The sequence below is a fragment of the Ciconia boyciana genome, chromosome 11 (assembly GCF_034638445.1).
Source record: "Ciconia boyciana chromosome 11, ASM3463844v1, whole genome shotgun sequence".
NCBI lineage: Eukaryota > Metazoa > Chordata > Aves > Ciconiiformes > Ciconiidae > Ciconia > Ciconia boyciana.
Genome location: NC_132944.1, coordinates 20,117,949 through 20,143,139, shown reverse-complemented (window position 1 = coordinate 20,143,139; position 25,191 = coordinate 20,117,949). Strand labels below are relative to the sequence as shown.

The 25,191-nt window shown below is 43.1% G+C and overlaps 1 long non-coding RNA gene across 1 annotated transcript; it reads right to left on the bottom strand.

The window, feature by feature from the left end:
- Nucleotides 1-11,386: 11,386 nt before the first annotated feature.
- On the bottom strand, nt 11,387-19,238 carry LOC140658114 (uncharacterized). The gene is made up of 3 exons (XR_012044612.1): nt 19,110-19,238; nt 11,589-12,089; nt 11,387-11,507 (listed from the first exon to the last, which is right to left on the bottom strand). It is a non-coding gene; the product is annotated as an uncharacterized lncRNA (long non-coding RNA).
- Nucleotides 19,239-25,191: the final 5,953 nt, after the last annotated feature.

Here is a 25,191-nt window from a genome sequence, read left to right as displayed (position 1 = left end):
AAATGTTCATGTTTTAAAATTCTCCCAGTGTTGTTTGGTTTGGTTTTTTTTCCCCTCCTGGAAATGGTATGGTTTGGGGATCCTTGAACTAGATCTGGTTTTCAGGCAGGCCAGCGCTTGCAAGAGGCAGGTTCAGTTTTGTCTCATAACTTCAGTCTTCATTCTAGTTTAAGTTAATAAGCAGCTTTTTTATAGGTACTGTGGTTCTTGAAGCAATTTTCTTGAATTTTATCCTGTTGTGGCTGAAATAACCCTGTGCATCTGATGAGGAGAAGCAAGGAGGTCTTCCATATTTTAAGATACCAGAAGAACAGGTTTCGGGTTTTAACAAGAAGGAGCAGAATAAATTCCAGGCCCCATCACAGGAAGGACCTCCAGTTGCTAAAATCTGGAACATTTTGAAAGCTGCTTAAGGAGTGTGATAAACAGCCGTTCTCAGAGCTGAAATGTAACTATACAACACGATGGAGAGTAGAGTACTGTTGAATGAGAGGGAAATCTAGTTGAGACAGACGCATAAAGGGCTTGATTCAAATCCCATAAAAGTCAGTAGGCATCTTTGCTTAACTGAGGACTTGGGTTAAAGTGTGCTTCAGTTGGTCCCCAGGTGAGAATGTGCCTGAATTTTCAGATGCTCTAACTTCAGATCTCATTTTATGGAACTTCTGGACCCACCTTCCCTCTACATCCAACCAATGAAGCATGGGGGTGTAGCACAGTAAGTCCTAAACAAGACAGGCTAATGACCAGAAGACCAGCATCCCTTCTCCAAAGCACGAATTTTTTGAGACAGACCCAAGAAATCCTGTAGATTATAATAGAACAACCAGGCTAAATGAGGAATTTTCTTTCTAAATCAAGTTCTTATTCGTAGGGTCTAAAGTACCCAAACTTATGACCCTTTCTAGCTTTTTTCCAACATCTATTGCTTGTTTCTGAATTATTATCCTTGCGTCTAACTTGTGGTTTTGGAGAAGATGATGATAATTTTATTTTTGACTGCAGCTAAATGCTTGTGGTATAAGTAAAGACCTTGATTGCTCTTGCTTCCCCCATGGGTACATGACATTACCAGTTTTCCCTGTGCTATTGTCTAGTCTGTATAGCGCTCTCATGTCCCCTGTGATTTGTCTTCACCTTGAACTGTGTAGGCCTTTCCTTCATGCCTTTGTGCACAGGAATCTCTCTCACATTTTCATTGCCTATTTCTAGACTCTTTCCAGGTTTGCCACAGGGTTGTAGCGTGATATTTTGGGCAGGATAAACTATTGCTCAGAATTGAAGCTTCATTATTTAATACAGTGATGAATTGAACTAGACTGCTGGGCAGCAAAAAAACAAGGACAGAGAGATGCCAGCAGTTGCATAGTTCATACCAGCTCTAATTACTGCTATCAGCTTATATCCAGATGGATCAATTTGGTCTCCAGGCCAAATCTATTCTTTGCATAATCCAAATGAAGGCAACAAAGTTGTGCCTTGGATGAATCTCATGTCTTGATCCAGACTGCTCTGCAGTTGGCAAGATGTCTCTATTTGTCTTGCATGTTTGCCTTGTCTCTCTCAAACCACATTGCTGGATGCTACGTGGTTTTTAATGGGGGAGGGTGGAAAAGGCTTATGTCACCATTGAGGGTGTATATTATGTATACCTGAGAATCCTGGAGACAAGATTTGGTGGAAAGGGTGTGATTGCTGTTGGGGGAATCGTGCTGTTATTTCACATGGGGAAAGCTGGGTGGGTGTGCACCTGCTAGGTACTTGTTACATGGCAGGAAGGAAGGAATATGCAATGATGTGGTAGTTTGGGGCAGTTGAAGTGTATAATGAGGATTGCTGATGACAGCAATTACATTTTCCTAGCAGATAAGTTAGTTCCAGATTGCTGGCTGAGTGTGTGAAGACAGTGCCTAGTCTGAGTTTCAATTTGCTGAATCTCTCTTGCTTCCTCTCCAAGTTTTCTTCCATCTGCCAAGTATGTATTTTGAAGGAGCATATGCAGTCCTGTCCAGAGGAAAAGTAGCTCTGGAACCTGTTGGAGTCCTGCTGGAGTGCCAGTAGAGCTAGCAAGGAGACTTTTTTTCTCACTTTGACCTCATGGCCCTTCCACAGGGGCTGGGCAGAGAAGCATTTGGCCTCCATTCTCCTGCTAACAGTGGCTGTCCTCTGTTAATTCTCTTTTGGGTGACAGCCATTCCCTAAAGAGAATGTTTTCGTGACTAAGGCCAGCCTAATCTAGTCAAAGTTTGCTGCTTTAAAATACACAGGATGGATCCCTCACATGGGATAAATTGCCATGGTGGTATCCAAGTCCCACTGAGGATCTGGTCCATCTGTTTTAAGTGGTTGCCCCTTGGGTTTGTCTCTTTGATTTACAAGTGGTCTGTGGATTTTACTCTTGACTTTCAGGAGTTGGAGGGCTTTGATTTCACCATCATCCTGCAATAGCAGCAGTTGTTTTTCCATGACTGGGAAAACTTCTCGGTGCTCTGTGAACCTTCCAAGTTGACACCCTCCTAGGAGCACCTAACAGCAACAGCTGTAAAAATCAGAGTGGGGAAGGAGTCAGTCCCTCTGCCAAAAACTCTAGATCACCTTTCCCACCCTTTCACTCTTGCCAGATGCAGGGCTTTTCCATGTCTTCAGGATTTCATTTCTAGTTGGCCTTCTGTAGTAGGTATGGCCCCAAATAATTGAAGGTCATCCATTATTTCACAGGGCTTTGGAACAAGCCCTTGCTTGAGGACCAGATCTTATTTTCAGAAACCAGACCAGGCTGTGATGGAGAATGGGGAGACACTTGGCTCCAGAGTAGTAAGTACCTGGCACCACTGCTTGGAAAGGTTTTTGGGTACTGAAGTGCCTGCCTGTGGGGAAAGGAGGAATGATACGCGTAGCCTATATGGTGGGTCTGCCCTCCCTTGCCCATCTGGGTGATGCAGTGTAACTCCTGGGGCGTAGGACTGTAACACTTGCTGAGTTCAGATACCTGGACGAGCACCGTAACACTCTGCCCTGTCCCACAACAGAACCACACCTTTCTTTGGTGATGAATCTCCATTTCCTTTTCCAAAAGTTTGCCTCTCCAAGCTACTCTTTTGGCTGTGTGTCTGAATTATTGTTCTGTTTATACCCAACTTTTTGGGGGTGAGAGGGGGGAAAAGGCAGAGTTAATCACCAAACAAGCTCCAACCCCTATCTAGCTGCTTTTTGCTTTTAAGGAAATGAAGTCATATTTATGTGCAGAGGTAATCCAGAAATGTGAGCTCCTGCCAAGGCATTTGTTTACACAAAGCTTAAGGGAGGTGATGTTTGTGTGTGCCCAAAGCTTGAGCAACTACCTTACATTAGAAGGAAGGTGACAAACATTTCAGCCTTGATCCTATCGAGACAAAAGCTCATCACCAGCAAAACCAATATTCCTTGCCATCCTGGTGTGCCTGGGAGCACACAAGGCAGTCTGTACTCACCCAGCCTTGTTGCTGCAAGTAATACTATGAATTTCTGTCGTGCTGTCCAGCTGAGAGGGAAAAGGGATTTAAAAACACCTTTTGAACTCTTTCCCTTCCCTTCTAGCTAGTTTGTTCAGTATGACTATTTTTGTTTAAAAGGAAAAAAAAGAGAAATCAAAACAAAGAGAAAGGATTATGTAGAAGTTGCACTGGAAGCATGAACAGGGCTGTTGGCTTTCTGGCTCAGTCCTGTGTTTTATAACCATGGGAACACTGTTCCTTTTAACCACTGTTTCCCTTGATGTATTGGAGCAATGAAATAGGAAATATGTTGCGGTGGCTGAACAGCCATTGACATCTTTCAGAGACTTTTGGAAACTTATTTGTTAGAAATGTTTTGCTTTATTTGGGTTATTTTTTTTTATTACTGTGAAATAATGGGAAAATGGCATCTACACGTGATTATGGTTGTTCTTACTGCTTTTTAAACATTTTATCATCGCTGTAATCAGGGCCCTGAAAATTGATGTGTTGTAACAGCATCTTTCTTGTATCATTATTAGCTGTACCACAGTTTTATTTGCCTGGTACTTTACAACTGAATTTAAGAAATTAGTAACCTTCTTGTGTTACCATTGGAACTAGGTAGTTATAATGTAGCATCAAAGACCTAGGGGTTAATTTTTATGTGGTACCACTGACAAATGAAAATCACTGATTAACAGTTTTGTTTCACCAGTCCCACCAATCTCAGTGGAATCCACTGTGTTCTTTAGTGAAGCTGCTAGAATTAAGGAACTCTTCAAAATGAGAAGAAATTTATAGTGGGCCTTACCTGCTGCCTTTGCTCTTAGATATCGCCCTATGGGCTCAAGCAGTAAGTAATCATCTAAGATCTTCACCTGTTCAAGAACAAGCCAAGATTTAGTAGTGAGGTGAGGGAAAATGCTGTGACTGTGAAGATAGTTCCCTCTGAACACCAGGGCTTGGAAGACAAATTACACAGCAACTCTGAGGCCAAACCATAAACTATATTCCCTTGCTGACCTCAGCTTCTCAAAGTCAGCTCTCAGCATAAACAACTTCAGGAAAGGCAACTTGCCCAATAGGAGTCTGTGCGTTTACTAAATCAGCATCTGCCCTTGCACCCATTGCTTCCTTTTTGGTAAATTGAGGAACAAAGCACTCTGAAAAAGACACTTTGCTGGAAGCTGAGCTGCCTGGAACAGGCAATGGGAGTTCATTCTGGACACTTGAGATGTGTAAATGACTCTGTACTTAATAAATGTGGCAAATTAATTTCCAGCTCTTCCTCATGGAAAACCACTAGGTTTTCCTAGTTCATCTACATGACCCCAGATCTGCAGTCTGTAAAGGCAAAAACTATAATTTAGGAAGTGGTTTTGCTTCTGTAGAGGAAGTAAGAGTTGATTTCATAACTTTAGTGTCACCCACTGTTTAGCTTGGTGGACACACAAAGATAGCTGGAAAACACTAAGGCTGCTTTGCAAAAAATGGCACAAGAATGCTATTGCCAAAATCTGTCATTGCCTCTTCAGAGCTTTTTCCTTATTTCTCCCTCTACCCTCACCCCAAAGGCTGAAAACAATAAACGTTTCAATATTTTTTTAAAATGAGCAGTATTTAAGTGACTATTATTTAGATGATAAAAATTTCAGCTATGTACTGTAGAGCACTTCATGAGAAAAGAATGGCACTGAGAGCAGGGAATGTTCCCTGCAAAGAGACTTCTTTAGTCCAGCAGAAAGCTTTAATAGTAGGAAAAATGGTTTCTAACCCAAATAGGAAGCAAAAGTTGAAATTTTGAGCCATATAGTAGAAAAATATTCTGAAGAGGTTTTAAAATAAGAAGTGTCAACATAAAATGTCAACGTTGCCTAGCAAAATAAAGGTGCCCAATATGTCAAAGTAACAGGTTTCATTTTGAATTGACATTTTGAAATGAAAACCACTTCCTATTGAGATGTTGGCTTTACTCCAAAGCTCTCTCAATTGGAAAATTTAATAAAAATTGATATTGTCCTTCGGAAAAATTTTACTTCAGCCTGACCTATGTTCTCTGTGGGAACTTGTTTTATTCTGAAAACTTGAACTAGTATTAGGTAGGATATAGTAAACCACCTTTTCAGCTTGCTTTAGAGTTTGTGTAAATTTTTTGTCGTCCTACAGCATTCTGGTTTCCTTAGCATTTGGAAACGATCTTGTTTCCAGAGTTACCACGGCATGTTACAAAGGAGTTATATTCAGGTGCTCTTGTGAAACTTTTGCTCTCTTTCTTTCATTCTTCATAAACTAAATCAAACTTTACTGTAAGCTAAATGTCTGTGTTTGCTGCTCTTAAACCGAGCTGTTATAAAGGTTTTAAAAAGGAAAAAGGGAACAGAATCTCCAGATGATAAATACAAGTAGTGCCTCGTGGAAAAAGTCAAGGGGGGCAAAGAGGAAATAGCTGTGAAAACACTTTTTGAGCAAATAGCTGTGCTTTAACTTTGTGTTGCAAGGTTGCCTGGATACACTGGAAGAGCAGGGATCCTTCTATATATATTAGTTAGTTTAGTGTTTACTGCTGGAACTTGGAATGTAACTCCAGGCACTATTTACAAATGTTTGGGATGAAGGACTTCCAGAAAACCAAACAAAGAGGGGAGGGAGGGAAATCATCCCCAAACTCGTCGTTTCTGTTTTCCTGATCATGTTGCTATGTATAATCTAAAATAGTAGGTAGGTAGTAGCTTATATAAGCTGAGGTGGAGGAAAGGGGAAATTTATAGGGGTTATTGTAGGGCTAGACTAGATGTGCATGGAAGGGTCCATGGCAGATGAACCTGCATGCAGAGCAGAGGTGGATGAGCGCAGCATCAGCTGAAGTGAGGCAGGAAGGGGTTTGTAAAGGAAGACGCCCGGTCTGGGTTTGTGATGGGTTCATGGAAGTACTTACCACCCTGGACCGGGAGTTGGAAACCCCTTACATGATCTGCTTGGCCGTTCCCTCTGCCCCAAGCACCAATGTAGCACTGTGCCTTGCCGTGACGCGAGACAAGTAATGTCTGTCTGTCACGTATCGCCCGCTCTCCCTTGGTGCGCCCTGTGGGGATGGGTTGCCTGTGCCATGAAGCATCCTGGCATTGTAAGCTTTTAGATGCGTGCGTGTGATGTGTGTTTCTAGAATCCTCTGTGCTTATGGCTGTGCAAGCTGCTGGAAGGGTTATGCTTTGGATCGGCAAGCGAGAGGTTTGTGACAGTCCTTAGTTCCTGGGAGGTTTATCTTGGTTTCTGGTTCCAGAGAGTGTGAGTGCTCTGCAGCTTTGAAAAAGGATATCCCAATCGATCAGGAATGCAGATTACGAAATGTTTTGAAGGCAGGAGGGAATAGTCCTTCCACCATTTAGATTTGGGTGCTGTTCTCTTGTTTGTGGATGCTTTGAATCTTTAGTTATGTTCTTCTCTGTGATTGTACCTAACTGTGGAGGGGTAGGGAGGTATTTCTGAGATGGGATACTCTTTTTGATCTTGGCATCGCTTCCCTTGGGCTTGGAACTGTTCCACTTAGTGTTTCATTTAATCTGATTTGATTGACTGATCTTCCTTGGTCTGAAAAGGAACATGTTCTTCCATCTAGCTCTTAAATTCACACTTGAATTGAGACTTTCTCAGTGTTGATGCACTTAAAAAAATTCAGGGTCATGTGGGAGCGTCACAACTGGTCTGTGCTGTGTATCACAGCCATGTGTGATTTCACAGTGGACAGAACTGTGCAGCGGATGAATTCCCCGTGCTCTGAAGCCCTACCACCTCAGCCAGGATGAGCCACCATGAGCTGCTTTTTTTCCTGTAGTGGTTGATGACATGTGGTGAAAGATCCTAATTCTGCCCAGTATGGGGTAACGATGCATCTTCACTGACTACTTTATTGCCGTTTTTTGTAAATCTCTGGGAAATGCTATTTCAGGAGCCCCCAGACAGCCGGACTTTAAAGTTCCTTTGCAAGACAAACTCAGTCAACATATTTGATGATCATATTTTAATGTTGACAGTCATTCCTACTATGCTGGGGCATATCTCCTACCTTTCTTCTGGAAGAGTTAGCAAATGGTGTCAAATGCATTCAGTGCAGAGAGACAGCCCACTTCACCTGTGCCACTCGGCTGTGTTACACATTTAGGTCTGAACATTATCCTCATGAGGCCTACTTGATGCCAGCAGAAATTCAGAGTGAATTTGTGCATGGGCCACAAGTTTTAGTTGGATTTCAGTCCCCTCGCGCTTGCTGAAGAGGAGTTTGCTTGTTTGTATGGTTATAAGGACTGCTCATGGCTTAAGGGGTTTCTCACTGCCAGCCTGTTGGAATCAAACCCTTTAAAGGTCTGTCATGGACTCTGACTGATCCCTAGATCACGCAGCCCCCGCTGCTACCTCCAGTTCTCTGCCTGTTTTGTGTGTAAAATGAAAGACTTCATTTTTCAGACTGTCAAAAATGTTTTTCATCAATTCTTAGGCTAGAAAAATTGGTAGTCAGTGAAAGCCAAATATTTGAGATGTTTGCCTCTGATAGGGAAGCACATGCTGTAAAAAGTGACTCTCATCAGTGCTGTCTTTGTGAAAGCAGAAAGATGTTCGTGGGTTTTGTATGTCTCCCCTACATACCTTCAGCATATCTGTGCCTGCCTACGCTGCAGGCTGCAGCCTCGTGTGGAGATGCTCAGGATGTCTAGTTACAGCGGCACGGAGTTTGCCGTGACCTCGTTTACCCTGCATAGCTTTCTGCAAGATAGCTGCAGCCAAGGGTTCTGGAGGGCTATCACAGCTTACAAACCAGCTGACTCTCTGGATTTCTGCTGGTGTACACGACATCAGTCAGAGACGTGAAGTGGTAACCTCTCAGGTGGGCAGAGTTCTGTTGGCGGATGCCTACAGGGCAGGTGAAATTATCCTGACAAAAGTGGGTTTTTTTAATGGTAGGCTTATAATGCTGCAGGGCATGGAAATGTAGGGAGAGGATGGGATGGTTTTAGCAGATCGATACAAGCGCAGCTTTGATATCGCCAGATGGACATAAGCAGCACTCTGCTCCTGCGACGTGGTGATATCCTTCTGCCAGGGAAATGTTTTACATTTGGCGTCTTGACTGATACTGCTCTGCTAATAAAGTGTTTCTTTTTATTTTCGTTTCTATGTGGATATTTGTGTCAGGTACTGTCGCAGCACTAGAAAAGATGATCAAATGAAAAAATACATCACAGAAAGCACTGCAGGGTGTTTATTCATTGGGGTATTGGAATGCTATGGCTGGTTTTATTCCACAGTAACTCACTATTTGGACAAAGGAATTTTGGTCACTGGCGACACAGGTTTAAAAGGCTACAAGCAGGTTAGGGAAATAATCAAGACAAAGGTGAGCTGGTAGGAGATAGAGCAAATAGGCTCCTGTTTAATGCTTGGGGAATTACTTTAGTTATATTCTGCTCTTCAAATTAATTGTTTGCTCTGATCTGAACAGCTATTTACCCTTCAATGTATCAACTGAAATGTTTGCCTGCCTCAAAGTTCATATCACCTGGCAAGCAAGTTCACCTAAAGAAAACTTCAGCCTTAGCCAAGTCAGAAGGAAAGGAAAAAAGGGGGAAGAAACTAAAAGAATAGAAAAGGAATGTGTTTGGGGGAACTCAGGGAAGTGATCTGTGTGTTAGCCAGTGAATCTTAAACAATATTAACTTCTTAGCAACAATGATTCTGTTTTGTTTAACTAACAAAGGATATTGTAAGCAGATACGTGCATCTAGGGCAGATAAGGTTTGCATTGGACAGTTCTTTTATTGGCCTGGTATTTGATAATTCACTCAAATTATCTATGGGACAAGAATTATGCATATTTGCTTCTAACTGAGGCAGAGGTTAGACATAAGGCTCCCAGTAATTTTCCAGCTCCTTGCTAAATTTAAATCTTAATAGAATGGGGCCCAGCCTGTCATCTTTATGTTTTCATGCCAATCCCAATGGAGTGGGGAACCAAAGGGTAGAATGTAACCTGTCTCTTCCTCTCAATAGAAGAGTAGCACTTTTGTGTTTGCATCTCTTTTCCATCCAAGATCTCAAAGGGTGTGAATATTCTCTTTATGTCAGTGGAAAACCAAGGCATGGAGCAATTCAGTCACTATTCAGCCTATGATGTCAAAGCAGCAAGCTGGTTCGTTGCACCCCACATAATGAATTGTAGGAACACATCCTCTGTGAAGTCCTGCATTTAAGTACTATAACACCCTATAAAGAAGAATAAACTGAGGGAAAAGATGTTGAATGATTGCTAGCCTGCAGTTATGCAGGAGGCCAGCGGCAAGGCTGGGAACAGACCCTGGGAATCCTGGATCCCATCCCCATATCAAATTGCTAGATGTACCTCCCTTGCTTTGAGCAATCGTTTCCCTTGCTAAGGTAACTCCTTTTAAAGTACTTGAATTGTCAGCTAAAAGTCAAGTATAGTTCCATTTTTTTGCCTTTATCTCAGCTGGCTGAGGACTCCCTTAGTTCTGCACTGGACCGTCCCCACTGTCACAGCTGCCCCACTTCACTCCTAGCCACAAGAGACTGGATCACGTAGGGTGGGAGGCTAAACTTCTTCTCTTGCCACCTTCCCTCAGTCTCATAGTTCAGGCAGGAAAATAGGATAAATCTGGCCAGGTTCTTGTTGCCAATGAAAGCCTCTTCTATCAAAAAGGAAGAAAATAGCCATTTCTCTGTGCTTACCAGCTTAAATAAGGAGTGGAATTCATTTCTTAGTAATCAGGGAAATTAAAGCTGAGGAGACAGAACATAAGGGTGTAAATTTAGTTACTGAAGTGCTGTATTAAATTCCTGGATCAGACACACAAGAAGGACATGCCTTTCATGGGAAAGATGCCTTTTAGCCTGTCAGTCTTGGTGGTGAGAATTCTCTAAATGGAGAATTTCTTTGGTGTCTGTGTGAATGTGAATGCCACACACCCAAATTTTACTGAGTCACACCTGGACCAACCCCAAAACTTCCAAAGCTGAGCTGAAATGGCCAGCCTTTTTCTTAGCTTCTCATCCCAGTCCTTTAAAACTGCACTCCTCCCATAATCCCAGCACAGATTTCCATGACATTCTAGGTCCCAGCTTGTCTGACAGGGTTGGGCCATGCTTGAACCTTCAACGTGATGTTGGTCACGTTTTCTGCTGACACCGAAGCCAGGTGGACTGGAGAGTGTTAGAAGATGTATTTGACTGCACTACTTCAGTTCCCGAATCACTAACAAATCACACAGGCAGGCTCTGGACACTTGCTGCGTGCTTGCGTACGTATAAATGGTTTATATTAACCTGTCTCATAAGGGTTTTGTGAGGATTAGTTAATATTTGCAAGGCATTCGTGGACATGCAGCATATTAAGTATCATGAGCCAGTTCCTTCCTATTTAACTTGCATGACCTGATAAAGGATGCTGGTTTTCCTCTCTAATCTACACATAACACAGCAACTTTCTCCTGTTTGGCTTCTCCTATCTTCAGCTGTTGGACAGGAACAGCAAAGCCTGAACTCTATTCCTCACAATGATTTGCCCTTTTAGAAGAGGGGGGCAGGGGAAGCCTGTGCAGAAGAAAGCGTGTGATGCTGCTTAGGCCTTGAGATGAGCAGAAAGTTGCCCGACAAAAGAAAATGAATACAAGCTTTTCAAAAAGGTGGATTTCTGAGCATAAATGTAAGCTCGGAGTGGCTTCCCTAGTCTCTGCTTAGTGTTAAGTTAATGGCTTCTGCTTCAGAGTTGAAGGACTCCTTTGAAAGCTTATTTGCTTTTCCAAATGTATCAATTTATTATTATTATCATTCCCCATAAATCTGTTGGATTTCTAGTATCTTGCGAAATACCTGGTTTTTTATAATCTCATTGGAACTGGGTCATTGAAGATGCCTGGCAGGGAAAATGGTTTTCAATAGGCCTTTTTATTTCCTCATACATTGCAGGATGCGGTGTCAAAGCGTGAATTTGCTCCCCAGTTTTAACCGCAGTCAACTTCTGCCCTGCTATATAAAGATTTTTACTGTTCCATGCAATTCTTTGCATATAAAGTAAAATGTTTCTTCTAATTAAATTTCTCTTACCTTTCGTAAGCCAGGGTCTGATTTTTTTCCCTTCTCGGGGGTGGGGTGAATGCCCTTTTCCTGGGACAGCTGCGGTCAGGCCAGTCTCATGAGGCTTCTGACTCCCGCTGGCATGAACTTAGTTCTGCATCGTTTTCTCTGCACCAATACCTTCCAGAGCTTCCCAAAATCATTAACCCTGTGAAAAACCTATTGGCGATGACCCAGGGCAAGTTAGGCACCACTGAATGTGGACGATGGTATTCTGGCCTGGTGAAAGGTCGTTCATTTTTGCCTTCAGAAATTATGTGGGAAGGCTGGAATGGGGAGGGACAACAGCTCTTTGCTGGTGTGAACCTCAGGTGTTGGGGGATTTTTGGTGCAGAGGAGCAATGGCAGATGGTGCAAGCATTTGAGGCATGTAGGTGCAGCAAAACCATTGCCAGCGGCAGAACTGTTGCTGCCTTCATCTGGATCAGGGTTTCAGTCTGGTATCTCTAGCTGCTCAATGCTGTTGACTTTCTGAAAAAAAGTAAAGAAAATGTTCTCATGGCTGGTCCTGGCAATCATGGCCATTCTGGGGCCATATGAGTATTGTCTAGTTCAAAGCATCACCTATGGAAATGATTGTGAAGAAGTCATATAGTAACATCTTTAGGTCTCTAGCAAAATTCACCTTCCCTTCAATTTATCAGCTGTAATTAGAGGAGGCATTTACCCCTCTTTCACTACGGAGAGGTAAATACCAGGGTAAGAGGAGAACCTTGTTAGCAAAGGAAAGAGGGAGCTTTTAAACTGGATTTAGTAATTTTAGGCATAAAGTTAGGTTTTCTAACCCTCTGATATGAGGTATAGAGAGGTCTTTTTTTTACAAAGAGCAGTGGGAGCAAGCGGCCAAGGTCATTTTACAGTTTGTCAGCTGGAGTGGGTATTGCTTACTGTGATAGCAAAAGACAGGATCAGAAAATCCAGAAGGTCCTCCCAGCCCTGTATTCCTAAAACATGCATTGAGTAACAAATATAAAGGGCAAGGGAACTCTGCTGGGTGGAGGCAGGGTACTTTACAGTTTGTAACTCAGCATATGAGTTATGATAGGTATGGCAGACCTTGGCTGGTGTAAACTGGCACAAGCTTTGGTGAAGCTGCAGTGGCCCAGTTCAGCTGAGGATTTGCCCCTTGGTGCTTAAAAAGTTAGCAATTTTATGCACAAAAAATACAGTAATTTTTTTTTTATTGCCCTTTAGCCCATTCCTGACTTATATTAGCCATCAGTTTTACTCCCCTGGGGAATATACTTCAGGCCAACAGATTTCTAGAGTTGACCATTTTCTGGACAGTAACCCTAGACCCTCCCTTTTTTCAAAGCTTGACTCCTTTTTCCACCCTCCCCCAGCTGAGCCCCCTGAGCTCATTCCTCTCTTCCATGGTAGTTTTCTTAGCAAGCTCTTGCCAGCCTTTCTACTCCTCCCCCATCCATCTGACTGTGCCACTCACATTTAGTCCTTTATATCTATCCTTATAAATCACTTTTGGTTTTCCTCTCACCCTTTGGCTTTTTTGGCTGTATTTCTGGCGTGTAGCATCCTGGGAGGAAATTGAATATAGAGGTGTCCTGCCTCTGATCAAGGAAACTTCCAGTTTTAGTCATGTGTTGGTTTTGTTAATGCCACACTTTACTCCAAGCTTTGATCTGATTTACTTTCTACAGTCCATTTAACATTAACATTCTGCAGAGATTCTGCTATGAAAGTGTCTTTCATGTTATTTCCCTTTTCCCAAACATTTCTATTTGCATTCTCACAGATCTCACAGGTTTTTCTATTTAGTCCCTAGGTTTATTAACTCCTTTTGAATTGTTTTCCCTGCCTTCCCTGGTGCTTGCAGCACCTCCTGATTTAGATTCAGTATCTGAATTTAATTAGTATGCTCTCTCCTCTCATTCAGATCATTAAATTGGTCCACCAGGAGCAAAGTGAAAGGATGAACCTGGAGCAATTGTATGCCTATGCAGAGGATCAGACAAATGAACAGCAATAAGCATTAACGGAGAAATTGTTAACATCAATACACTTCTTTCCTGGGGAGAGTGTTGATGGGATCTAAAGCCAGGCAAAATGATATGTGAATGTTTAGTCTCAGGTGGCATCTTTTGCAGCTTAATCCAAATTTATCTGCAATAAATTCATGGCCCTGCCTGTTAAAGCTGTCAGCAAAGAGTGTGAGGAGCCCAGCCAAGATGTAACTCAAGAATGGATTAGCATCTCGCAGTCTCCCTGGGACAACACAAACTCTAATCTAGCTGCATTCCTGGGATAGAAGTAGGACATCTGAATGATGGAATGCAGTTTGTCATCAAAGCATAAGCCTCGATTAAAGATAACCCAGAGGTTCTGGAGCAACATAAATGAACGCACCAAAAACTCTCTGAGTGAGAATGACAGAAGAGATGGAACCTAAAAGATCCTTAGCTAGGATTAGTCATTTATTTTGGTCTTTGGGGCCCAGGCCAGACTACTGCCAGTGCTAAGAGATCGGTGTTTTGATCCAATTCCATGGCAATCAATAGATTGCAAGGGCATATTTTATATGTTCAGCAAATCAGCAGGTGCCATTGGGAGATGGATTACTCTGTGCCTTCTATCCATATGTGCTTGGCATATGTTCCATTATTTATGTTCTCCCCAGATAGATCAATAGATATATTGATCTACTGAACAGGCTAATTTTTTTTTTCCCCATCATCGTAATAATCGGAGAACTGACTGATGACTGTATGACTTTGATTTTGCTGTGTTAGGCTTTTAACTTCTTTAACTTCACCCGAGAGTTAACACAGTAGCTAATCTAAGCTCATCTGTTTTTCATCTGGAAGTTTGGGCATATATTTTGTGAATGAAGACACATACCCTGACAGATAACACTTACTGTAGCCATCGGGAGGCACATGAGGTTATCTCACAAGGGCAGCATAAAGACTCAGATGTCAGTAGAATATAAACATCCAACGCACAGGGAAATATTGATAGTATGCGCATTGTGGCCTTGTCCTTTTGATATAGATGAGAGCCGTGAGTGAGAACATGAGGTCATGCAAGGAAAAACCCCGATGCCCCAGTTTTTGTAGCCATCAGGTTCCTTTACGGCGGCATCCGCTATACCAAAGTCACTGTTGCTTTGGGAACTCCAAAACTCCCGTTTTGGTTATGCCTGCTTTGGCCAAGTGCATGATGGTGAGGCAGCAGTCCCATGGTCCTGGGCTAGCAAAGGGGAAAAATGGCTTGCTGTCTTGTGTGGGGAAGAGGAATGGTGGCCCTTTGAAAGACCTAGGGGCTTGCTGAGGTAGACAGTTAGAGGCATTATTCAAGGTAATATCAGAGGTCTACAGTGCCGATACAAGGAAAAAATCAGGCTGTTTTGTATGGTTGTCCAGTGGGAATGACTGAGGACTGCTTTCTGTGCTTCTTTGTAGAAGGCTGTACTTAAGAAAGCCGCTGTGGCTTGTTGGAGGCTCAAGTGAGGGAAGCAAAGGATTTTTTTTATTCTGTGGTTGTGTCAAGGGAAGGATTTGGCAGCAGACAGGCATGCTAGAAAATTGTAAAGTGATGGAGACAAAGCTGTACTGGCAACATGGAATGAGTTGAAGGAAACTTTCCTTTAGGCTCACTGAAAAAAAGAGAAAATAAGTTTGACAGTTATGTCTCTATTTGTTTCTTCTCTAAAATGGATTGCATTTTCCTCCAGAGATTCTGCAAAAGATGTAGGCATGAGTAGCAGACGCTTCAATTGCAAATTTAGAGGGCAAGCTGTCTACCTTATGATTCTTATTCTAGAATCGGCACCACAAAGTACCCATTTGCAGAGAAGTGGTAAGGTTTCAGCACGTCTTGTTTCCTAACTTACCATTGGAGAAAACTTCCCAGGCTGGGAATTCAGTCTGCAGCTCAACTGAGGAGCGGAGTAAGAGCTGAGGGGGAAAGTATGATGTCTGTAGACAAGATGAAACAAGTTGGAGGCTCTCTCCACCTGCCTGTTGTTAACTTACATACTTGAGCAAAACCAAACCACCAACAACATCTAGAGACTTGTATCCTGCAACGCTCCGGTTTTTGTCCTCCCTAGATTTTGGAGAGGCTGCACCCGACCTTTGTATGTGCTGACTCTAGATGTGCCAAGCAAGCAGTTCAGTAACAAGCTAAGTGGAAATAATTATTTTAATTAGTGTAATGGGATTACACCACAGTGTTTTGGGGGACTGCTGTTCTGCTTCAGATAAGTTGTTCAAACTGTCCTGGCTATACCTCACTCCTAAACCAACACATTATGTAGGGGTCTAGGCAGGGGAAAAAGGCATTGGCCAGAAAAATGCTCGATTTACTTCACATTTGATATTTAATAACACAAGGAATGTAGTATGGATCGCAATAGGTTTTTGCTAGGACAGCAGATTGTTTTTGTAAGCTGTCATCATGTGCACCTTGCTTTCTCAGGAAGTCATAAGGTTATAGGTATTTTCTTAACCTTTGTTTCTTGCTTGTCATCAACAGCTGAAATCCCATCACCATCTACTGTGGACAGAAAAAGCAAAGCTCCCTGTTATACGGGACCTTACCTTTTAACGGGAACAGGTCATCAGTCAGCTATCCAAAGCACTGAAGGCCTTCAGCCAGCATAAATTATAGCCATAAATAGTGGAGATCAGGTTGAGATATGCCTGAAAACTTGGGTATCTTTGGTGGTGACATAGTTGCATCTCAAGAGGTATTTGACTGCAACTGATTACATCTGCTTTCAATTAGCAGAGGAAATAACTAGCAAATCATTAGTGTTATTTCCCTCCACAGCAGTTTTTTTGAGGCAGCCTTCCATAACCTTACATACTTGACAGCATATTTTAGCACTAACGCTTGGTACGGCTGTTTCTTCTCCTGAGAGGAACTGTGATTCTCACTAAGAATCACTGAATGCAATTAATTCATTTACTGTAGCATGGTCTGTTACACTTTGACAGATCAGCATTTGCTACTTGTAGCTGGTGGCAGAGATCAGTCAGCATCGACTGTAAGCAAACTCAATTTCAGAATTTCAGCGTTGGTTTCATTCCTTGGCTTCTGCCTGTGTGTTTTTCAAGTTGAGATTGAATTTGACTTTCATGTGCACAGTCCTTTCGTTCCTACAGATCCTCTAAATGAGATTATAATGGATGACATAGCTAATACCTCCTGTCCTCGGTGAGATCATAGCAGGTTACTCGAACACTACCTGGAAGTCAGATTATGGGGGACAGAGTAAATGTTTGGTGAAGATAAGTAACTGGGTGATAAAACTAAATGCCCATGGGTTATCCAAGGAAAACGAACAGGGAAAACAGGCTGGGAGAAATTATAAGAATGGTTTATTCACATGGACATACAGTATTATATTAAACATGCTAAGTTTTGGGGTATGCTAGAGCCTCTCTTTTTATTACATCCTTAACAGTCAAGTGAACATGGTTTTAGAAGAGTGGAATGTTTTAAGCAAACATTGCTGACCTAGATTTTCAAAATGGGTGAGCTTGAGGACACTGTCTTCATTTTATGCCTCGTTAACTCATCCTGTTCTTCAGAGTTTCCATGGAAACTACCACTTCTTCGGTGACAGATAGAAACTTCGGATGGTTTGAGTAAGAAGAAGGTAGCAGGAGGTACTAGGGCAGAGAATGTGTTACAGAGCCCTAATGGAAGAAGGCAATGAATGAACTTTGAACATAAACAAAGGAGTGATAGTAGAAGACCATAAATGTCAGTGCATTGACAGCTAGGATGATTCAAAGTTATTGAGGGATGTGAAAGTACAAACTTAACAGAGCATGACCTTGTTCTGATAGTTAATGAAGTTAAGCTGGGCTCAGGATAGAATAACAGAGATCAGTCTGACTTTCTCATTATGGATGAATAAGCGGGGCTCCAACCCAAAATTTCAAATGCGATGGTGCTGAGAGAGTATTCAAAGAGCAGCAAGCCTGATGCAGCTTTGTGCACAAGGCACCTATGGTAAGAACGCACTTCTGTACGGCCGTGTTGCACCCGATGCGTTTCTAGGCTACCGTATATAATGCACTGTCCCTGTCAGTCTGGGACTAATGGTATGAAGTTCTCATTAATTAATATAACTACACGATTGTATTACAGATTGAACTATTCTTGGCTGGTATTTTAAATTAATTGTAGGCTGGTATTTTCTGAGGACCTCAGAAAATGCTGTCAGCACTCATTGTGCTTTGATGTTCACTGGGTGTTCAGCTCTTAGCCCCTTTTTAAAAATCACAGCCATGAAACATGGTAGAAGCCAAATTTTCCAGTAGTGCTTCCAAGCAGGTGCAAGTGGTTTTTGAAGGCTTAGCCACTTGACTTATTTCTATGAGCATGCTTTGTCACTGGCATTGGGTTATTGGTTATCTCTAGTGCCCCATACGGAAGAGGTACAACACAAAGCACTTAATCTGCTTCATCATGGATACGGGGCGAGGAGCAAAAGTCGGAATTGACAGATCCATTGGCAAGGGGAATACAAGGTGCGTTTTTCTTTCTGGTAGTGTAACCCCACCCCATCTTTAGAGTTTCAGACTAAAATGTTTCCATTCTGCTTTGAGAAAACTTTAAATTTTGATGCATTGCTTATAGTTTTACATCTTACTAATGTAATCTCATAGTTTATAAATCAAAAGTGATATAAAGCATTTAGATTCTTGTCACAACAAACGATTTCAGCAGAGCCAGACTGAAAATTATGCAGACAGTTGGGCATTAGAGAACAGAGAGCTGTAGATGGGATTCTGGACAAGTTATCTGATACTTTTCTCAAGCCTGTGTTTTCCAATTTGTAAAGTAATGTGATGGTATCTATATTTTTATAAGTAGTTCTTTTAAGGTCTAGGAGTTGAAAGGTCTGCATATGTACTGGGGGGATCTGTAACTATTACTGGCCAAACAAGAGGGCTATAACTGCAAGTCAGAGGGCCCTGAGTGGTCCTGTTGTTTAGAAGTAAATTAGCCCTACTCCTGTGCTCTCTAGCTCAAGTGCCTTTTATTGCCTGAATACCGAATTCATTGTAAACAGAGCTGAACTGGGCTCCTGAGAGGGGCACAGGGTATCAGAGCTTGTCTTTCTCTGCCTTTTCGCTTGCAGGTTTAAGTTGTGGTCATGTAGTTGGTACACGGGCGATACAGAATGGAGGCGAGTCTGCCACAGCAGCCTGTTGAACACAAGCATCTATTCCATGAGGCACATTTGGTGTGAAGACTCAGTGCTCATCAAGTTGAACTAAAAAGTTGGAGTGTAAACCTGGCAAGCTTCAGATCAGCATCCTAGAGTTTGAAAATAGCGCCAGCCCCCTGTCCTGTCATTGCACTGTGTCGGGAGCCAGCAAAATACAAGATTAATCAAAGAGGCTTTTAATGTGATGCTGGTGAGGCTTTGATTGGAGCTCTTGGCTAGCTCATGTAACGGATCATCTCCAGTTCCAGGGAGCCCCACCACCCACCGAAACAAAGACCACAAACCTGGAGACTAGTATGCAGCAAGTCAGCTTTGCTCCTTGGGCTTTACTTGTGAGGTGCTGTTCATTGCTAGGAGCATCCTTGTGAACTCGCCGCCCGCCTTTCTGCAGAACTCAGTCATGGGCTACAATGATCAGCTGAGCTAGAGCTGGGGAACGCTGCCTGGCTTGTATTAAAAAAAAAAAAAAAGAGTAAGCGTCACAAAGCAGAGACAGTTTGTATTATCACAAATAGTAACAGTGACGCTGTTCTTTCCGCTTTGTATGCGATAGCCTTGCTGTTGTATCTAGCACAACGGTGAGCTTACCCCTTAGCTTCTTGGTTTGCTCTGTCTATGAATGGTCTAGGCCCCATGCATCGCTAAGCCTGACTTTGCTAGGGAGGACTAAACCAGAGATCCAGGCTCTTTCCCTCCTCCCTTCCCCCAGGTGAAGAGGAGTTTGGAGCTGGATGCCATTTCGGCTCGGTTCTGTCTGTCTGTACCGGACTATAAGGTCATCGGGGAAGGTGGCAGGTGCCAGGCTGGATCAATAGCCCATTTAATCTGTTAACCTGGCAGTGGCTAGACCTTGGTGCTTGTATTGGAACGTTCATTTATAAAGCTGTCTGGGGCTTAAGGAAAACATACAATAAGGGAACTAGGGCTAGTCTGCCTGAGCTGAAGTGTCACATGAAGGGGGTAAGTGGGGGCGAACCTGCTTTAAGGAGAAGTTTCTTGCAGCCATGGACACTTTGGCTGGCCTAACACTGCAAGGGCTTTTCCCTCGCCTATTTCTTTGATCTAGTGTAGTCATTTCAGGGGACTCTTGTTTATCTTTGAGCTTTCAAAGGATCATGAAAGCGCAGAGCAGTACAGAGATAAAGTAACATGCATTTGTTTAACGTTATGGAGTATGTAGAACTGCAGAGTTACCTGGACTGCATGGAAAGGCCTCTTTCAGTTCCTATTTTCATAATTATGTGGGCATGGTTATTTGTAAAAGCTCAATTGTTCTATGCAGCCTTGAGGATCAAATGCTGCTCTCAATCCCATAAGCTTAATTAAAATATAGTTAGGCTGATATGTTAATGTTGCTGAAGCTGCTCAAGTACTGCAGCAACGTGCCTAGATGTAAAAGGAGAGATTAGACACATGAAGGCATGATAAAGGGGATTGCTGGGCCAGGAGTGCTACAAATGACTTGACGGTAATGGTGATCTCTCAGTGTCTATGTTGCCATACGTTTTTCCTATGTTTTGAATCAACCTTTCCATAGAAATCGCTGAACTTGCCTCTTGCCTGAGCACAGTCTTGACTTGACCACAGCCCAGCTAGCCTCCTCTGGCTGCTGGTCCTTCACCTTCAGCATCCTGCCTCTGATGGCACAAGACATGTTTCCAAGGAATAGCTCTTCTTCACAGGGATGGGAACTGCTGTTGCTCTGATTTCTTGGAGACTGGGATTTTAGGTGCACAAGGATTGTGAAACAGAGGCTCAACATGCTGTTTTACCAGACCTCCTCCTGTGTCAGCTCTCGCATCCATAGCCAGAAGAGATCATGCAACACACGCCCTCTCAAGTCCCCTTTGGTGGGGAGTAGTGGGATCTTTCAAGAGCAGGAATTGGTTAGTCCCAGCCTCTCCACTTTGCCAGCAATGCAAATGTCTGTTACCCAAAGGCTATTTAGGAAGAAGCCCATCATGATAATAAGCGAATATCGAAAACAACATCGTATGACCAAATATTATGAAATCAGCAGACCACAAAAAAATAGCAGAAGTTGCTGGGGCAGATTCCTCCTTTGCTTTCATGTGACTATCTAATCTACCCTGACCTGCCAAGTTATTTGAAAGGATGTTATTGTCTGAGCTCAGGACATAAATATCGTAGCACCTCTCTGTATTTGCTAGCGTGGGTACAGTAAGGAAAACATATACCAGCAGGAGATTGGTGCTGGTAATGCAATTCACTGTTATGGCTCTTTGGAGGCAGAACTCACTGTAATGATCTAGTCCTAGTTTTGAGAAGATTAAATCTAGGAAACCTTTAGGATCTAGATAGGGGTTTTTACTATTACTTGTCCTGAGAAACAAGTGCCTGCTATTAATGGGAGCTGCCTAACTTCATCACATCTGACAGGGAAAGAGAGTACCTGACCTTCTTTGTAAGACACCTAAAGCAGAGATTATCCTTAATTATCCTCAATATTTGTCCTATAAATTGTCCTGTAGCAGTTACAGGCATGCCCTGGCTTGGGGTGCGGGGAGGAGTGCCCTGGAGGCACACTGCCCTGGGGCGGCCCTGGGAGGCAGCGTGTGTCTGCGCCAGCTGAGATGCTCCGCGGGGTCAAAATCCTTCCTCATCTTCCTCCTTGTTTCCAGAGATCAGTAATCAAGTTGCTGAGCTTTACCACAAATAACCTGTTACCGTCACCTGATGTCTTGCTCCAGGTGCTGCTGCTCTGGTCAAGAGCAGGGCAGAAGCCAAATCTGCCCTTTGCTCTTGTGTGCCACGGGGGATGAGGGATGGCTCCTGCACCCTGGCCCAAGGTCCAAGGGGGATGAGTGGGGAGGGAGGGAGGGAGTGCTGTATTTCCCCGTACTCCCCTGCCTGGGCGGAGAGTCCAAGTTACAACTGAGTAATCACAGCCACCCCCAGACAGCTCACTCCTTCCATGAAGCTCTCCCAAAGGGTGATTAATTACATGGTAAGGATAGAAAATGGGTCAGAAGTGAGCACTAGCTTTGTGCAAGGGTTAACCGCGTGTGTGTCCTTTGCATGGCCCAGTGCTGCTCACCCTCTCCAGCTGCCACAGACTCGCACCCTCCAAGACTCCACCGATATGAGGGTAAGACAGGGCCTTACCTGTCTTTTGAGATCTCTAAACTTTTGGACTTGTGTTGTAATTCTCTGGAAGCGCACTGTAACTTGCTTTTCTTGAGGTTGTGGTGGTTTTAGAGTAGTAGTATTTCCATCTGCCACCACCAAACAACCGCACTTGATGCCTAATGTGGATGGAAGGTGGGGACAGGCAACAAGTGAATGTGTGACCACAGTGTAATGAGTCGTAATCATCAGGGTGATGTCATCGTATTGGTAGTTAAGATTATGAAGATATGCACGCTTGTTACCTTTCTCAGAAGGTATTTCAGTCACTATGAGTCTGGCTTGACACATTTAATTTCTTTGAGGTAGTGTCTCACCTGATTGTAGAACTGTCCTGGCTAAACGGCTGTCTTTTCGTACTGTTATAGATATTTTGGAAACATCCTCTCCTAAGCCATCATGAAAGCATCCTCCCTTTTGTGTCTGGAATTCAGCCCTGTCCTGACTGAGCAGAAAGTCCCATTCTTCAGAGCCAAGGAGGAACAGTTTTATTATAAGTTTACATAACTTGAAATACTAAAGGGCCCTAAAATTGGCAGTGTGGAAAACTTCACGACGTTATAAACCACCCGGGCTTCAGCACAGAGGACAATTTATCCTTGTCATATAACTCCACAGCTCCAGAAAACAATGCACAGCTCTGTCAGCCTTTCATGAACTTTTTGGTCAACGTGATGAGTTTCTTAAGAAATAAAATATCCCATCATCACCCAGGAAGAGGTATTTTAGACCAGCTTTAAGGCACCAACTTAATCAGAGTTTACTAAGTTATCCCTTCAAGTAGAGTTGTATGGTAGGGAAACAGTTTCCTTAGAGGAGTTGTGCCTGTCTAAGTTTAACTCAAATCTGTACTGTCTTAAGATATTCAAGTTGTCCTCTTCAGGCCTAGAAACCAAAATCCAGCTGTCAACTTGCAGCTGAAGTATAAGTTTCCAAGGGCAGAGGGAATTCCTTTGTCTCTATAAAGAAATCGCCATGTGCCCTGAAACATGAGGTTTTCTTACTAGGCTACTCAATTTTTATTAAGATCCAGTGAGTTAATTATATCGAAATCCACTCTTTTCTTTCTAAAGAGTTTATTGAACAATTTCCCCAAAACCTGCTTATATCTACCAAGCTCACTGGGTAATTTTAATCAAGTCCTCTGCTTTTTACTAAGATCTGCCAAATTTATTTTGTGGATTGTCTCAGCATGAAAGGTGTAATGAAGTCCACCTCTGCCAGGCCAGCTAGGAATTGCCTCAGGCTTTCACGATTGGGAAGAAAGTAGAAGTATAGGATCTCTTGAAGAAATGAGAAATGCATTTTATGCTTTCAGGTGCTCTGGGACAAACAGAGCTGAGGCTGGGATCAGGGTCCCACCCTTTTGAGTAGCCACAGCTTATAACATATGTTCTGTAAGTGTCAATGTTATTTAGAGTAAATCAATACCATCTTGTAAGTATTTGGGAGAGAGATGAAAGCAGAGGCCTAGGAAAAGTAAATTCTTCTCTTAGTGCAGGGAAATTGCAAGGGATCCCAGGACTCTGAGATACCCTTCCAGGTCACCAATTCAATCCATCCTAATACAGCACTTCGGTGTGATTGCTTCCCACAAAATAATTCTGCCACTTACACACCACACTGCTGCGCAGCCCTCAGAAGCCCGGTGGTGCCATCACTGTGTGCTTGAAAGTAGATGTCCCACATCAGTGACCACTGCCTGCGAGAACCCACCTCCTCGATGGCCCCTTGATCAGCTGCCGCAAGGGATGCCAGAGGACAGCTTTTGTTCCTCAGAAGTGCAGGGCTACCCGTCCTTGTTCCTTCTGCTTCAAACTAAACTAACGCAAAGAAGAAAGTGAAGGGTCCATGCGAGGAGTTACTCAGGAACAGGGACCGTGCTGTAAGTTCTCATCTGCGTGCGTTAGCTGCTGGGACAAACCCCAAGACTCAATCCCTCCAGATCAGCTTGAAGTGCGTGCGCTGGCAAAGCATCATGGATGCTTAGGCAACCGTTATCAGATCTCTGTTTATAAATACAAGATTTTGAATTTGGCTTGAGTGCTTAAACTCGCTAGCAGGCAGGCTTCCCCCCCAACAAAAGCACAATAACAACCACCACGAACAATCACTGTTTCACCTCTCCCACATTAGCTATTAATAATGTTAATTTGCTTCCTTTGAGAGATACCATATGTTCCCCTTCCTGATCCCTCTACAGGCATAAGAAAAAAACTAAGGAAATTAGAGAGACTCCATAACACTGATGGCAACATCCAATGTCTTATCAGGCTTCCTGTTGTTGGGAGTATTGTTTTCCTTTAAAGATTAATATTTACAATGGTTACTTAGTTATCTTAGTTCATTTGGTGACCATTAAAGATTCCAGCCCTGAATGCGATGAATGAACCTCCTTTTATTTGTCCTTGATGACTTATTTGTCTTGTGCCTTGTCTGGCTGAAAATCAAGGAAAATAATTATTGGGTTGGGCTTTTACTGCCATTTCATATGAGGGCTCAAAGTGCATGTTTCTGTTTGTTTTAGAAGGGAAGCCCTTAGCCGCTCTTTCTGCTGATGTACGCATATTTAAGAATATATGTTTTGTGATTTAGAAGCAAAGTTAAAATAGGTATTTTCCTCTATTTTTCTTAAGCTGCATGCCTGGTTTTAGTACTCCTTGGAGGGAAAATGAGGACGTTTCACATCTCATCCACAATTGTAGCAGCAGCCATATAGGCTCCCCAAAGCGGTCTTTGGTGGGACAGAAGAGGCAGTGTGAGCCTGGCAGCTGTGCATGGACTGAAGGAGTAACAGGCCAGCCCAGGGCCTCTCCATAGTTTTACCCTGTGGGTCAGCTGAAGTTCAGAGGGGTTTCTCAGCAAGGGCAAAAGACACAGTCGTTTTTCTCTTGTATTTTTTAATAAAAGCCCAAAGGCACAGCAGGAGTGGTCACTCAGTGCGACACAGGGGGGTCTCAATCCAGCCACCTGCTCCCAGGGCTAGAGAGGCATTTCTAGGCCTCCTCTAGGCATGAGGGTTTTTGAAGTCACCTTGAGCTGTCTTGGTCCCTGCTAAAGAGGAGCACAAAAACGTGGTTGTACTCACAGGGGCATTAGACCCAGCCCTGAGGAACACCACCAGAGAGAAATGTGGCCCATATTACAAATCGTTGCATTCTAAATTTGTGCCAGGTGCTGCATTACAGCAGGGATGAACACGGGTGCGTGAGCAGTTTC